Here is a 15802-nt window from a genome sequence, read left to right as displayed (position 1 = left end):
CTGCTATTCAGGCTGAAGGGCTCCTTTAACACAGACCATCTCCTGATATCAGAGTGAATGATTTCTTTCATTATTCCTGGTTATGAAACCTATTTTCATGTTATTTGTCATTTGTGAAGCAATTTGGTTTAAAGATGGCTCAAAGCTTTTGTACTGAGCAATCAGAGAGAAAGTAGGGAAGGAATAACTAAGAGGAAGATTGGGATTCTTCATCTGCTCTTGCATAACCAAATGCAGGAGAGCTGCCCTGTTGCAGAGCAGGGATCCATTCCTCACCAGTTGCATTACGTGAGCACTCCTGGCTCCAGTGATTTGCAGGCACACAGGAGAGGGGACTCAGCTGCATGGATCTCAACTTGCTGAGAACTAACAGTGCCTCTGGGAGACGTGGGGGAATTTAAGTGACTTTGGCACCAGCAACTTTCTGTAGCTCACAAAGTTGGACTTGAGAGCCAATCAATTGCGTGGTTGTTTTCACGCCATGAGAAATGGAGCATGGATCTGTCAGAGGAATGTTAGAGGGACTTTTCATCCTCCCCTCTGTGGCTGTTCCTCACGCTGAAAGCCGTCCTGGAGCCCAGCCCTGTGCTGCCACTGGGCTGATATATCGCTCACCAAGGAGCAATACCATGGCACCAACCAGGGGTAGAATCAATTCTCCAGCAAGTGTTCTTTGATTTTGTCATAAAAAACTAATATTCTATATTCCATATATGTTCAGCCTTGAGATGAAAGCAGTGGCACCAAGATGCCACGGAGGGAACCTGCAGGCAGCGAGTGCTGGTCCCTGGGTGCTGCCAAGAAGGCAGGAGCCACATGCAGCACACAGTGCCCTGGCACACAGATGGCACCTCCTCACCTTCCACCTGCAAAACATCACAGCATCACATTGGGTTCTGAGCCCATCTGCCCAAAGGGTCCATGCAGCCAGACCTGGGTTTTGCCCATACATTTTGGCACCAAAGAGCCAGAGGCATTTTGCACCCAACACAGCAGCATGCTCCAGATACAGAAGAAAGGGCTGCGTGGTTTCCAGAAGGATATTTTTGCTGGCCACTTGCAGGAAAGTAGCACTGTGAGTCTAAAATAGCTGCTGATGTAAGAGTGACTGTAGGAAGTTTGCCTGCAGAGGCACCTCCTGGCAGAAACACGGAGCCCATCTGCTCCAGCACCAAACGTGTTTCAGAAGTCTCAGTCCACTTTCAAGGATTTTGTTCTTCTGTACCTCATATTTCCTGACTGCAACAAGACAGGGTGGTATGAGCAGGGCTTTAACATGCTGGGGCAGGGTCAGGCTGAGCCCTGTGCCCAGAGTGCAGCCCTACTGATGCACTCAGTGGGGCCGTGCTCCCAAGCACCCTGGCTGTACCTCATCCCTGAGGGGGCCCATGAGCAGCTATGGGGAGCATGGAGCTATGGGGCTGACCCAGTGCCTTCCCCATCCCAACCTGCAGCCATGGCAGCTGCAGGCAGAGGGGCCCCTCTGCTCCTGATGTGGCTCTCTGCAGCCCCATCTCTCCCCTGACCCTTCACTGTCTGTCCCAACCCCACCTGCAACATTTGCTGAGAGCAACACAAACTTTACGGCCCCTTAGAAATTTGTCAAACTCAGCCTTTTCCCAGCAAATCTGCAATTAATTCTGTGCTGATTAGAAGTCACTGTTAATGAAGGAAGCTGGTGGAGGTGGGCTGGGCTCAGCAGGCAATAGCTGCACCGGAGCGCTCCACAATTAATTGTAAAGGGAGTAGAAAGGTAAAAGAGCTGCAGTAAGCATAACAAGCCAGAGAGCAAAGCACCAGCTCCAGTGCTGCCCCAGTGTTCCCAGTGTGTCCCAGCCTCAACTCCCCAGCACTCACTAGAACCCTGCTGGCCTTGTGGCACCCTGCACCTTGGCACATGTGCTCAATGTTTCCCTTCACATTGGGTCCTTATAACAGCCAAGAGACAGAAAGAAAATCCCATCTGTAGCTGAAAAATAAAGGCACTATTTCCTGATCGTCATAAAATTGACTTCTGGAATAAGATACTTAATTAAATGCATCCATTCTTCTGATACTGCTCAAAAGAGTTAAGTCCAGAAGAGATGCAGAGATACCATGGGATAATATATTCGTGTGGATGGTTATCTGTCTCATAAAGGCATTATGAAAGTAGCAAAAGTAATTGCATTATATTTATGTCAATTCTCTTATTTAACTTGGCTGCAAATGAAGTATTCTGTATTGAACCACAACCCATTTTAATTTACCAAACCAGCCCCGCTTTGCTCAGTAGTATTGCAACTAATGAAAAATGACTCAAAGGAACAGATCTTTTCCATATGAATGCTGGAACGGACCTCCAGCAGGCAGACAGACAGAGGGACCAGGTTCCAAAGGCTGAGGAACAGACCCACACCGAGGGGACACTGCAGTGCCAACCCACTGTGCTCTGTGCTTTGCACCCCACACGTGTGCTGATCCATGCCATGACAGTGAGAGGTGCCATGCCAGCTCCATGCAGCAGCACTAATCCAGCCTGATGTTCCTGCAGCATTTCGCAGTGTGCTCAAACACGGTAATTTCTTGTTATTTGTTTACAAGAGGCAGAAAGCCTTCTGACCTTTGGGTCCCTGCTGGGCTGGCTCTGGAGCAGCTGCTCTAATATCTTCTTGCACATCCAATGAATGCAGAAAGCACCGTCCTGACCACATCCTGCTGGCACCCAAGGGCTGCTGTGTTTGCTGTAGCCAAGTGCAGCGCTCGCCACATGGCCACAGGCAGCTGCTCTCACCCACTACAGGGAATGCTCCACCAATCCAGGCAGCCCTGCTCTCCCCCTACCCAGCTCCTGAGTGCTCCATCCCATCCCTCCATCCCTGGGGTCTCCTCAACCAGCAGTCCCCATGTTTTGATCAATTTCACAGCACTTGGCGTGAGCTGGTGGAGAGCAAACGGCCCTGCGTGCAGCATGGGCTCCCTCTGCCTCAGCCTCTCCAGCACCTGAAATACCTCCCCCCTGAGCAGCTCCATTCCTCATACTGCATCACTTGGTCCTACCCTCCCACAGAAGCAGAGGAAGTGGGTGCACATGTCTCTGGCTCCCTGCAGACTCAGTGCCTTCATCCTCCTCCTTCCCTGTCCTTGTGTGCTCTGCTGATTCCTGACACCTCAGGGATGCTCTGCCATGCTCAGTGCCTTCATTTTGGTGGAGCAGATCATGGTGTGTGGGTGGTATGGGATGGGGCTCTTTGCTCTTGAGCAGCCTTTGCTCAGGTAACCCCAGGACTGCAGCTCAGAGCCTCAAGTAGCTGTGGGTGCTGTGCCAGCTCCCTGCACCCTGCCCAGCCCCATGGGGGTGGCACAGGTAATCCCCATGCATCTCAAGGCACCATATCCCCATCCTGCATGGGATCCTTCTCTCCTGCTCTCGTTGCAGCACAGGATCCTGGGTGCTTATTAAGCACAATTTGAAGGCCACCATTTGCAGACAGATGCACAGATTTTCATTGCCAGTGACAGTATTAATGCTGTGTGATTTACAGTCTCCTAAGTGCCTGCGATTCTGGCAGCAAAGTACCTGTTCCAGACCCGGTTTGGGTGTTTTAGATCTGTCCTTGAGGATGTAATAGAGTTATTGAGAGGGCACAAACACTGATAGATTTGTATTGACTCGTTCGGCAGACAGCCCTGCATGGCTGTGCAGTGGGGAGCAGCTGAACCTGAGCTGGCTGGTTGCTGCCCCACATTCCCACACACAGCAGAGCTGGGGCAGGCAGGGAGCTGGTGGCTGCAGGGCCAGTGTGGGTGTGTGCACTGTCAGCCAGCAGGGAAGGACAACAACTTCCTCCTTCCCTGGGGCAGCCACGTTTTTCCACTCCCTGTCTCTGTGCTCCTCTGGCTACCTAACACTCTGGAGACACTTGGATGAATAGAGATGAGGAGAGGAAAGAGATGTCCACAACAATTCATCCAGCTCAATAAGCTGAAGCAGAGAGACACTGAAATCCATCATCTCACAAAGCCATCTCTATTTTAAACCTCGCAGCATCTTCAGGTATCAAGGCCTGTGGGATGCTGCGCACACTGGGAAGCGGGGCAGGAGGCTTTCAGATGAAAAATTCGTGCAAATCCAGCCAGCCAGCAGGCAGCAGACAGTGAGAAAACCCCTCAGACCAGCCCTGTGCAGACACGTCTCAGAGCTGTGCTGGCACCCTGGGTTGGTCAGCGGGCAATGCCCACACTGTGGGGGTGGGCACTGCACTCCAGGCAGCCCCAGTGCCCATGGTTCTGGGACAGAGTCAGCTCCACCACTTTGCACCCCTGGGCTGACCCCACTCACCCCTGTCCCCACTCTGTGGTGGCTGTCACACCAACCACCCCCTGATTTAGCAGGCTCTGGAGCCACGACTTCTGCCATCCTGGAGGCTCCCTCCAGCCAGGGCTTCTTGGGGAGATTAATGGCCAGGCCCTATTCATTAGGTGTCCCTCCTGTGAACTCTGACAGCCAATCCATCCCCATTTTAATGGCATGCTTTCCATTGTTCCAGCCAGACATCCAAGGCAATTATGGATAAGCCTCCGGTGTGCGAGCTGCAAGGGGCAGCGCTGGAGGAGAGGGAAAGTTGTGAACATATTTCCTGCCAGCACGACTGACTGAATGACAGATGCACCACACATCCTGTTCTCCTGCCAAACAGCCCTAATAACCTCATGCACGCAATGCTGTGGTCGGTGCAGAGCAGCAAAATGGGGGTCGGGGGGCTTCAGTGTTGGAGTTGGCTGCTTGCAGGGGCCCAGTACTGAGCATTGCTGCCCCCAGGGGCCATTGCCCCATGACCCCACTGGGCCCCCCCCCAGCACCTCCACCTGCCTGCCTCCCCTGGGGACCAGGGCCTCGCGGGGCCAGCAGCCAGCCATGCCTCTCCATAGCCCACGCTGGGCACAGCTCTGTGACCCCCCCAGCCCGCAGCTCCACTCCCCTCCTGCCTACCAGTGGCTGCACGCACTGCAGCACCCGGAGACGTAATTGAATTCACACTCTCGGATTTAACTTGTTATCCTGTCAAGATTTTGGCATTTCGAATGATTCACAATTGCTTCGATTACAAGAATTGGGGTGTTGAGACAATCCTGCCTGTCCTGCCTCCCACCCCTCCCTGTGTCTGTTCCAGGCTGACAGCAGTGCCATGCAGGGCTGCCGACAGCTCCCAGCACAGCTCAGCCCCACGGCCGTGGCCCTCTCTGGCCCCACATGGGCACAGTGCAGCGGAGCAATGAGGGCCCCCAGCCCATGCGATGCATCTCACTGCCTGTTCTGAAATGGGTAAAATTTACTTAAGGCAGCATCCATTCTGCCAGCGCCCTGCAGACTCGCAAGGAAATTAATAGCTCTGTTTCCTGCCTTTGTGGTGCAGAATTGTAATTCTTCACGGCGCTGTAAAGAGCTGCTGAGAGTGGCACAGGGAGGGATAAACAGGAGCAAGCCCTGCAAGGGAAATGCAGACCTGACCTCGGAAAAGTGTTTGTTATCACAGTGGGACTGGGCAGAGCAAGGGGCAGCGTGCTGCAGGCACAGGAGCTGTGTGGGGGCAGCGGATGGAAGTGCTCCAGTGATGCTGAGTGCAGAGCCCTCCTTTGCAATAACATCTTCAGACATCCCATATCCGATGAGTACCCAGGTCTGGCTGCCCCAAATAGACATTGAATTGTACCTCTGAAGGCAGTTTTTATGCTAAGGTCTTTTGTTTGGTTCTTTCTTTTCCCTTCTTTTGCATGTTGGCCCTTCCTTTTTGTGCTCTGAAAACATAAAACAGCATTGCAACAGTTGAGTTGTACTCAAAAAATCATCAGTCAAAAGTATGTAAAATTTGTGACAGGAACACCGAATTCATCATATAGCGTGCATTAATATTTCCTATTTTGAGATCCGTGACAAAGCGTGTATCAAGATACATTATGCAAAATGGGCAAGTTAAATCCAATTGGATCCGTGTTAACATGGGCATTACAAACTGAAATTTTGCCTTTTCTAACTTTCTCACATTTCCAATCCATAATTTCACCGTCGAGCTAAGGTTGAAGAGATTGCTTTTGATGCTTGTGTTCCCCGACCACCGCTCAGATCATGCTGAACCATTGCATCAAACGCGTTGCACATCGGCGCCCAGCACTCCCAGCTGTCTGCTTAATGGCACACGCCGCTGTTCTCCATAGGATGCATTTGTTTGGATGTCCCCAGTGGTCGGATACAATGGGGAAGCTTGTGTGGGGCAGGGTGTAGGGGCACAGCGCTGCGTGTGCTGCTTGGAAGGTGCAGCTTTGGGGCGCTGGGGAGGCACAGTGCTGCGAGCACCAAGGACAAATATGTACAATGCAGAGGCAGAGCGTGGCATTCATTTGCTGGGAAGCATGCATTAACTATTAGCTGTATACACACCGTCTCCGCAGAGTTCACTTCAAAGAGTCACGCTCAAGAGAATTGCTCGGAGGCTGTGTGGCCTGTTGGCTTGTGTATAATGTAAGAATCTCTTACGTGCTTATAAATATTTCACTTACTTCCTCATTCTCAGCCCCTTCCCAAAACAGAACAGCACTACAACTGCCTGCTGCCTCACCTGTCCCGCCCCAGGGGGCTCAGCACCCATTTGCAGGTTGGCATCTTGTGCAGAGGGGTCAGCAGAGCCAGGGCACTGTGCCTCCAACCCCCCCAGCCCAGAGCAGCCCTGGCTGTGCCCCTTATGCCCGGCGCCCACGGCTGCCTGCATGCAAGCAGTGCAGAGCTGCACCTGGGCACAGTGTGTGTGCGCCCCTGGGGACTGCAGGGAGGGACCTTCCTCCAGCAGTAAAGCTGCTAACAGATCACAGCTGGGTAATTTGCTCAGAGGTTCCCACAGCTACCAGCTCCTAACCCCTGTCTGTGCCCAGCAGAAATCTGTTTATACCCATGTCTGCTCCTCTGTTCCACCAGCCAGGCTGCTGTTGTATCCTGGGGGGTTTCCAAACGCCGGTCTGCTGAGGACAATGCTCACATACGCCTGCTCATCATTAATGTTCTGCAGGTTCTTTTAAATCACAACTGCAATTGTGGCACAGTGTTGTTTTTCCCCAGCCCCATTCTGGAACACATTGCCTGCAGCATGTTCCATGCAGGAGCACTCAGTGCAGGCCAGCTGCATGCTCACAAGTAGTCTGCAAGGAGGGGCTCCTGAGCAAGTGTCCCTCTGAGTATCTCTGCCAGAGAGCAAAGGGATGGGCAACTATGCAACTCTTCCTATGACCTTCTTCAGATATTTCAATTATCAGCACAAGAACCCAATATCAGTGCCACAGCTCATTACACCAAAGGAAAGAGAAGGCAGATGGTGATCATCTGCAGTTCCTATTCCACAGGCAGCACTTGGATCTTCTGACACTGAGATTCCCCTGCAGCCCGCTGTGCCCAGGGCTGACCCCAAAGAAGCACCCCAAGGCATCAGCTGCTCACAGCAAGATCTCACTGCTGCCCTGCAGAGGAATGCCCACAGGCCTGGCCAACCTTTGTCCTTTTCCATGGCACAAAACATTGGGTTTGTTTTGTTAACCCATGCCAGGGAGTTGTTCTGGGGTTGGGGAATGGCCCTGTTTGCTTTCGGCAGTACCAGGCACTAATTTGCAGCCTATTATTCAGAGGCTTATTCAGTTTGTTTCTCCTGCTAATGAGTCCAGAAATGTGTGCACCTGCAAAGAGCTTTTTCTGCATCAGCTGAAGGACCCCAGGGTCAATGGACGCTTCCCTCCACAGGTCATGTTCTGATGGAGCCATTTGCTTTCCCTCTGCAGCCACGGAGCACCACAGCCACAGAGTAGCAGGAGGTGGCAGGAGAGGGCAGAGAGGGGCAATGTGAGCAGGGCAGGCAGTGGGCACGAGGCCACTGCTGTGTTGGAAGGTCCAAACCCTGGGTTGGGACAGCAGTGCTCCCTGGGCATGGGCCACCCCTGCAGAGTCCATGGCTCAGCCTTTCCGTGGAACCAGCAGATCCTTTGGGTGGTGGGTCTGGCTTTGTGCTGCTTCTGTGACCACTGCAGGTCCCCTCATGTCTGAGGCAGCACACTCTCCCTCCTTCACTAACAGAGAGTGGAGGCTGCTGCAATACATCCCGCTTTACCAGGGAACAGCAGCATCTTAGGAAGTGACTTCCCCAGTCACAAAGGAAAGCTTTCACCTGGAGAATGTTAGCTCAGAGCCCCTGATGTAAGTTTGGTCATTGAAATCCATCTCGACTCTTTAATAGAAAAGGTGGAATTTCCTCCACTATTCATGCCCAGAATTTATATAACTAACCCTGGAGCTGAGGTACTCTCTGAGTACTGATCTCAAACAAATGCTTATTCACGACTAGAGCCTTCATCATTACTTCTGAAAACATAATTGTTATTTTTCTTATTCATATTCCAGAGGTAGAGGCAGAGGCAGTGCAGCAGGTTTCTCAGCCAGACCTGGACCTGTGGCTGTGCCCAGCTGTGCTGCAGGACCCAGGGCTGCCACTGCCACCAGCACCCAGCCCTGCACCCACTGCCAAAGCAATGGGGCACTGTAGCAGTTTCTATTTATTAGGCCTTAAATTGTACCACAGCGCAGACAGGAGCATCACTTGTTTGTTTTTAAACAGGGCACATGTCACTGTAAATGCCAGCAGTCCCAGTGCTTGGAATAATAAATGTGCAAATAGCAATTAACAGTTGCATCTTCTGCTCAAATGCAAAAGACATAATTAGCTGGTTCCATCTGTTAATTATACCTACCACAGTTCAGATATTCATAGGAGGAAGGTGAGCCTGTGCAAGCAAAACTCCTGTATCCAAACACTGGCACCCAGGAGCTGTTTGTCTCCTCTCAGTGTGCTGCAAGGTGCAGAGCAGAGCCTCTCTGCCCCTGTGCCCACAGAGACCCCTGTGCCCTCCCACCGGCACCCCACCAGTGTGGGAATCCCCAGCAATAGGTGCTCACTGGCAACACCAGGAGAGGTCCCAGGAGCAGAGCAGGAGGGATGTTCCCAGGTGAGGACTGACAGCCCTGCCCTGACCCCCGTCCAGAGCCCCCACCCACAGCTGTAGGATTCCTGCACCCCAACCCCACACGATAAACGCATTTAATGGATTCACTGTTAACTTTATTTTACTGCCCCAAGCAGGAGGGCTGTTGCTCTGCAGAGCAGCTGTAAACTTCAGTGCCGGCAGCAGCATTTTTACATCCAATTCCACTGCCCCGATTTGCACTCCTGATGCACAGCCCAGCTCCTAGCACATCTTTTCCCTGTGCTTCCCCAGCCCCAAGGCTTCATTCTTCCATGCCCATCACCACCCACTAGCACCCAGAGACAGCCCCAAGAGAGCCCCTCTGCTAATGGAGCACTGAGCAGCTGCTGTGCCATGAAGGAGTAACTAAATTCAGGCGTGGAAAGTGAGGAATGGAGCCCTGGCGCAGCAGACGTATTGCTGTATGCTAATTTCAAACAGACTTTCAGGATGTGCTCTCCTGGATCTAAGCAAGCAACAGAATCTTAACGATCAGAGTTCCTCGCTGGCTGATAAAATATGGATAAAGGAGCCATCACTTCGTAACAGCGGGAAGAAAAATAATTGCCAAGGTTGGCTCTCATTTGAATATTGTTTAAAATCCTTCTAGCGTGGCTGTTGCAGTCTGGCTCTCCCCGTGTGAGTACCGCTGCCGCACAGCATCCCTGCTCAGTGCAGCACAGTGGGTAACAGGGGGCTCGGTCACAGCCCCGTGTGGGTTGTGGCAATGCTGGCATGGGACAGCCCCAGGGAACTCATAGGAGCTGCATCCCGGCATGGTTGGGTTTGGGGTAACGTGATGTTTTATTTTTTTTCAACACGAGACGCTGCAGAGGCTCGCAAGGACAGTAAAGTGACACTGACTAATTGAATTCTGAACTAGCAGGAGCAATGCAAATATCTGACAAATTGATTTAATTGCGTTCACATACAATAAAGCTGAGATCTAAAAGGTCAGCGAGAAAATGGAAAGGGTCCCCGGAGTGCTAACAGGAGGAAGCTGACTTTAATACACATTCATCACATTTTATCATCTAATTAGTTCACACAATGCCAGACTGATAGACAGAGGCCTAAACAAAAGTATTGATTGATTATTAGCCACATATCTATCATATTGCCTTCAGCTGCTGTCAGAGCGCGCTGGCAACTTCTGCTCCGTGCATCAGCAGAATGGGAGGGCAGCGTGATAAATAGGTTTTCCATAGCAGAATTTGGACTCTGGAAAGTGTTTTACACAGACACTGAATGATAAAGCTCCTGGTGTGAGCTCCCACATGGTCGCAGGCAGAGCCCCAGCAGCCCTGCCTGCACTTGGAATATTGATGGCCCTGTGGGCACCCAGCTCTGCTCTGCAGCCACCATGGGGGGCTGTGCCCCACTGCTCCGTGCCCCATTGCACTGTGCCCCACTGCACCACCCAGGCACAGCTCCCATCCGTGCATCGATGGAGCGAGGTGGGCAGAAGGAAGCCTCCTTGCCAGCCCTCCTGCTAACTGCTGTGCACAGCACCAGTACCAGGGCCCAGCAGCAGAGGTGCAACTCCCCTGAGAAGTGAATCTTAGCAATCCATTGCCTCTGTGCACAGAAAGTTGTGAACCTGCTGTGAGGCTCCTCCTGCAGATGGAGCAGGCTCATGGCACAGCAGCACCAGCCCCACTTGTCCTCAACAAAAGCATTAGCCAAGCTCCTCAGAAAGGCTCCGTGTTTGTTTGGTATCGATTTGTAGGGCAGCAAATGTTATGAACGGGAATTTCATTAAGCACGGAGTGGCTGTGGCTCCCGGCAGCTGTGGGGTGACTGATGCCCAGGGTCAGCCTGCAGTGGGCAGGGAGGGCTGGGGCTGTGGGTACAGCCACAGCGTGCAGCGGGTGCCTGGCACACAGGGAGAAGCTGACTGCTGCCATCTGGCCCTTGCAGTCTCACTGGGTTGGCCACTTCCCATGTGTATTTGCACAGGACTGGGACTGCATCCTTGTTGTGCCTGTATTCAGCCCAGTGCTCAGAGGTTCCTCACACTCTGGAGTTTACCCTGACTCCAATTATCTCTCTGAACAGACTACCACAGCTAATTTATTTTGAACAAAGCTAGAAATAAAGGATAATCAGGTTATCCCAAATGACAGCTGCAACATCTGTATTTTCTGGTACACTGGGCACATTTGATGTACTGAATATTGTAATGAGGCTGAAAAATTTGTCAATGATATTTCCTTTGTCCCTTTCTCAGAGGAGCAGTGGTTAGCTCTCCAAAAGAATATTAATTGCTGCAAAGTGTGAGAAACAGTACTTTCCTGCAGCAGTGTTTGCCGTTTGCTTGTGACTCTGTGCATGGAACCCTCCCACGGCAGCATGCTCCATCCCACACTGGGCTCCCACCCATCGCTGTGCTGCAGGGCACCCTGCATCCCACGAGAGTTTTTGGAAGGCCCCCAGGGCAGCAGAGCCTGCTGAACAATTGCTCATTTTCTGCTCATGCTCATTCTTGCTCGCAGCTTTTTAGCTGTGCTTATTCTGCAGGGGGATTATATGCTGCTCACCATCATGTTATTTAGATTTCTTTTTGAGCTCTCAGCCCCTTTCCTTCTCTCTCCCAGAGAAGGCTGTAGCTAGCACAGGTGCTGCACAGTGCACCAGGCTGCAGTCAGCTCCCATCCCCTCCCTACAGCCTGGACAGGAGGGGTCAAAGCCCTCACAAGGGGATGGTTCTGCCAGGCTGGGGGGTACTCTGCCTGAAACCCAAGGATAAAACCAAGGGCAGAGCTGCCCATCACGTTCTCCTATAACAGCTTTTCTCTTTCCCAAAATTGTTGTTGCTCACACCAAACATTTTAGCACAGGTTTGGCTGCACCTCCTATTAACGCCGGAACCTTTACGGAAGCAAACATGCACTAGGAAATATTTATAGCCACAAGAACTGAGCTGCAATCCTAACAGACAGCCCTAAACAGACCCAGCGCTCCAGCAGCAGAGACACCATCCCAAACTGCACAGGGTGCTGCAGGGAAGGACCTGGCACAGTGCAACCCTGCTTCCCTCTGCCACCCAAACACAGAAACACAGCCAAAGGGAGCATTGCTGTGCTCTTTCTTTCATACTAATTAGCAGTTATTGCTTTCTCTCTGTGCCCAGCTGCTGCTCCTTGGCCTTGATCTAAACTAAAAGCAGGTGGGGAGCGGGATCTCCACTGGTTTTGTGCTGGGAACCGCTGTTCCCCTGGGAGAGGTCTTCCTTGTAGGTTCATATTTTATAGCTATTAAAGGTATTCTGGGACTGCCTGCTGATGTGCATTACCTCTGTGCCAACTGGGGAGATCCCAGATCCAAGGAACTGAAGTGGGAGTGGGCTCCCATAACAGACCATAATTTCCTCATTTTCATTTAAATTGGGCTTTGTGCTGTTTTGATGAAGGGACGTATTAAAGCCACTGTGGCTGACGTTTTTAAAATAAATTCCAAGATGAATTCCATGCATATCCTGCATTAATGTGTAAGGTGGAGATAGAGGCTGGGGTGAGTTGAAGCAGAAAGTATCCTGTAAATTGAAGCTTGGCATTGAATATAAATGGCAAAGGTTGCTGGCTGCCAATAACAGTAAATCAGGTTCGAACACCACAAGGCGATAAGGCTATGAGATGAATTGCGCTTTGCCTGGGGTTTGGGGAATCGCTCAGCGCCCGATGGGCTGCGGTGGCCGTCAGTCACTTGCATATGTTGTCACACCACAGACAGCAAGGCTGGGGCAGCTGAGCCCAGGGTCAGCCCTGAGCAGGAAGGGGCGGTGATGGGCATGGGGCAGTGATGGGGATGGGGCAGTGACAGGAGCAGGGATGCAGCAGTGTCCAAGTCCACCCCACCAGACAGCAGGTGGAGGGGGTAGGTATGGGGCTGCTCCACCCCACAGAGTGGAGCCAGCTGAGATGCCCACCCTGCAACATGGATTCAAGCCCTCTCCTGTTGCTGGAGAGTTCATAATTTTTTGCATGATGCATTGGGTAATTTCTTGAGAGACAACAAAGATAATTAATATTTCCTTCATGCCTGAGACATAACTATGCTGTCAGAGGGATTCCCAGAGCTGCAAGGGAACATGCTGGGAATTTTCCCTATGGGGCAGCAGCCCGCACCTGGAGAGGGCATGGATCATCCAAAATCACTCCCGGGCTGCAGAGCTGTCAGTGCAGTGCTGCAGCAGCTCCTGAACACAGCAGCATGGCTGACAGCTGAAGGGATCTGCAGTTCCAGAGACTGGATGATAATCTATGAGTGAGGGCCTCTCCACACGGCTGGGTTTGCAGTGGGATTGCACAGGCGTTCTTGCAGTGAGCACATCAAATGCACTGGAAGACTTCAAAGCTCCGCAGCTGGGCTTTGTGAGGACAAAACCTAGCGGTGAGCAGAGCAAGGCAGAGAAAGCTCTGAGCCTGCTGGGTGAGGGCGGACGGAACCAAAGGGGCTGTGGGCATCTCACCCCCCCAGTGCCCACCTGCAGGGGCTGTGAGGAGGGGGTGGGGGCTGGGAGCTGCTCACCCCTCCCTGCTGGGAACTGCCCCCCCTGCTGCTGTGACCCCTGTGCCTGGTGGCACGCAGGAGCTGTGGGGATCCCCATGGGCCATGCCGTGCGGAAAGGAGGTGCTGCAGTTTGGAAGCTTCTGAGGCTCTTGGTCAGCAGACCTGCGTGTGAAGGGAAGGTAATTTGTATAAGCAGCGTGAAGTGAGTGGGGAGAAGAAAAGAGATGACCACAGAGAGACAGTTTGAGAAATGAGAAGACAGACCGGAATGTTTTTATAATGAAGAAGGAACTTGTGCTAAATTGTTTTCGATTAATCTGCAGCTAACTGAGCTCATTAAATTGAAATTATTTCATACAGGGCCACGAGAGAGCACCTGAGAACAGCTCTTCTGGAGAACAAGGAGGTACTAAAACCCCGCATTGCTGCCAAAGTTTGGCCTCACGTCCACTCAAGCAGGAGGTGGAGCGAAATCAGCCCCAAGCCCTACCATGGGCGGGTGGGGGACCAGCTGCCTGTTCCTGCCAGCACCACCCATCCCTTCACCACGGCTGAGCACTGGTGCATGCAGTGCAGGTCTCCATGCAGGCAGGAATCTGCCCAGGATGTGCCCAGAGTGGCTCTGGCAGCCCGAGGCAGGGCTGGGATGGATGGCAGCAGGGCAGAATGGCAGTGGGGTGGGATGCAGCTCTGTCAGACAGACCCAGGATCTGAGCTAGCCTCAGGTTCCCCTTGCAGCAGCAACCAGACTGGGGGCTGTGAGAGGCTCCTGCTGCAGCACGCCATCCTTTCAAGCAAAGCAGCTTCAAGGTTACACAGAAGTCTGTGTGTCTCTGTGTAAGTACTAATCCCACATCTGCTGCTCAGGAGCACGCCCTGATTTTGTAAAAGTATCCCCCACGTTGTTGTTGTCTGCACTCTCCTCCCTAACCAGGCTTTGCTCTGACAGCAGCCTGGTGGCTCTGACCTGCAGGATGGTTCCACACTTGTGCTGGGATGTGAGAAAACCAGGACTGAGCAGACCTGGTGGGAACAGCAGAAGGCAAATCCCAGCTGTCTTCCTAACATGTCCCTAATAATTAAAACCTTTTAACATGATAATTTTGCAAATGGATTTATCTCAGAGGGTTCTGACAACCCATCTGCACATGGATTGAGCCTCCCAGCCCCAGTATGGAAGAACCCAAAGCCAGGGAGCTATTACTGCAGGCAGGGTAAGCTCATTGGTGCGGTGGACAGAGCAGCAGGAGGATGTGAGCTGCATTCCTGGGGTGCTGGGAGTGCAGAAGAGCATTTTGGGATGGGAGCCCCAGGCCCACAGCAGGTGGCAGTTCCCCCAGGGAAACGCTGAGCTCCTTGGAAGTACCATTGCCTCTTCTCCTTGAGGATCAATTTCCACTCTTATCACCACAGTAATGCTCTCTGCGAGGCAATATGATTTTCTTCTATGTAAACAGCAATAACTTCGGAATTACTTAGGAAAGACAGAGACCTCAAGAGATGTTTAAATTACTGGCTATCTCATTAATCAAACACAAATGCAAGACTAGCAAAGGCTCTAGTTGCTGAGCTGGAAAATGCTTAAATTCGTTTATCGAGGCAGCAGGGAAAACAAGAGCCCTGCCAGAGGTGGGGGGTCTGAGGGCGGGAGCTGGCTGCTGATGTGCAGCTGCTGCTGTGGATCTTTGTGGGACTCCTGGGGCTGAGCTGGATTGGCATGGCGTTGCCCTGGGCTGGGCTTGGCCCTCAGGGCTGGGTGCAGGCAGCTGCACGGAGCCGTGCCCTGCACTGTCCTGGGTGCAGGTGGGGATTTCAAGCCATGGTTGGGAGCAGCAGGAGCAGAGGAGCCGGGCTGAGCAGCCGACCACACCACACTGCATGCAGATGGGACGAGAGCCACAAGAGCTGCAGCAAGGCTGTGCCGTCTATCCTCCTGGGTTGCCATGCCAACGGAGAGGAGACAAGAACAGATTTAATTTGCAGAATCACCCTCTTGACACAAAATCCAAGCAGCTTGTGAGGAGTAGGGTGAGAGATGTCAAGGGAGCAGGGAGAGATCCCCTGTGCTGCTCTGCATCCAGCACACGACTGTGCCACTGCTCCCGAAGGTCTCTGATGCCTCTGCTTGCAGAGCTGGAAACATGGGAGCCAGGTGCAGCCCGGGGGGAGGTCCCCCCTCTGGGAAGTACTTGGGAACCTCTGGCAATGGCAGCACCAAGCACAACAGAAGCTGAGCACGTGGCCTTGATACGGC

This window comes from Phasianus colchicus, chromosome 16 (genome assembly GCF_987193195.1).
Source record: "Phasianus colchicus chromosome 16, bPhaCol1.hap1.1, whole genome shotgun sequence".
Lineage (NCBI taxonomy): Eukaryota > Metazoa > Chordata > Aves > Galliformes > Phasianidae > Phasianus > Phasianus colchicus.
The sequence above is the reverse complement of the archived record's forward strand: the minus strand, read 5'-3'. Positions refer to the sequence as shown.